Source organism: Sceloporus undulatus, unplaced genomic scaffold, assembly GCF_019175285.1.
Source record: "Sceloporus undulatus isolate JIND9_A2432 ecotype Alabama unplaced genomic scaffold, SceUnd_v1.1 scaffold_41303, whole genome shotgun sequence".
NCBI lineage: Eukaryota > Metazoa > Chordata > Lepidosauria > Squamata > Phrynosomatidae > Sceloporus > Sceloporus undulatus.
The window spans coordinates 1-730 of NW_024844213.1; the positions used below are offsets into that span (position 1 = coordinate 1).

General features: G+C 46.7%; 1 long non-coding RNA gene across 1 annotated transcript in view; it reads left to right on the plus strand.

The window, feature by feature from the left end:
• Nucleotides 1-6: 6 nt before the first annotated feature.
• Nucleotides 7-730, plus strand: part of LOC121918820 — a 1,020-nt gene continuing 296 nt past the window's right edge. The window contains exons 1-2 of the long non-coding RNA XR_006101310.1: nt 7-115; nt 363-418. This is a non-coding gene — a long non-coding RNA (uncharacterized LOC121918820). The remainder of the gene's footprint in view (nt 116-362; nt 419-730) is intronic.

Consider the following 730-nt stretch of genomic DNA (forward strand, 5'->3'; position numbering starts at 1 on the left):
AATAATACCAATCTCCTTCTCCTGTCCCTCTCTCAGTCTCCCAGAAGTCATGATCAGCTATGTTGACGAGGACATCCCTGAGTCACTTGCATCACGGAGTTGTATCTCTTTAACGGTAAGGAAAGATAGGCAACCCCCCACCTTTTCCTCCCCTTTCCTGCCCAAATTCTGTCCAAATTCATTCTTCTTTTATCTTCATAGGAGAGCAGGTGAATAGACATTACAACTCATGGGTAACAAAGGGGCAAAACTGGGGGCGGACGCGGCTCTCTTCTCCCCCTTTTTAGGGAAAGGCGTTTAGCCTCAGGGCCAAACCAAGACCATCCCTTGGACTCTCTTTCACTTCTCTCCTTCTTTTGTAGGATTCGGAGAGCGATGGCTGTCCTGCAGAAGCTGATCTTGGGCCGAGGTCAGACAGGTAAGGTCTTCTCCGTTTGGGTCCTAGATGGGGACCGAATGACCAGCGCATGAAGAAGTCTCCGCAAGTGGTCTTTCCACTTTGTTCCATGGCCTTTTCCTGTCTTTCTTTCTTTTCTTTCTTCTTTCCTTTGTTTTTTCCGTCTTTCCTTTCTTCCTTTTTTCTTTCCCTTTCCCTTCCATTCTTCTCCCTTCCCTTCCCTTCCTTCCTTCTTTCCCTCTTTCTTCCTACTGGGACTGAGAGGGTGATGATGATGATGATGATGATGATGATGATGATGATGATGATGATGATGATGATGATGATGATGTC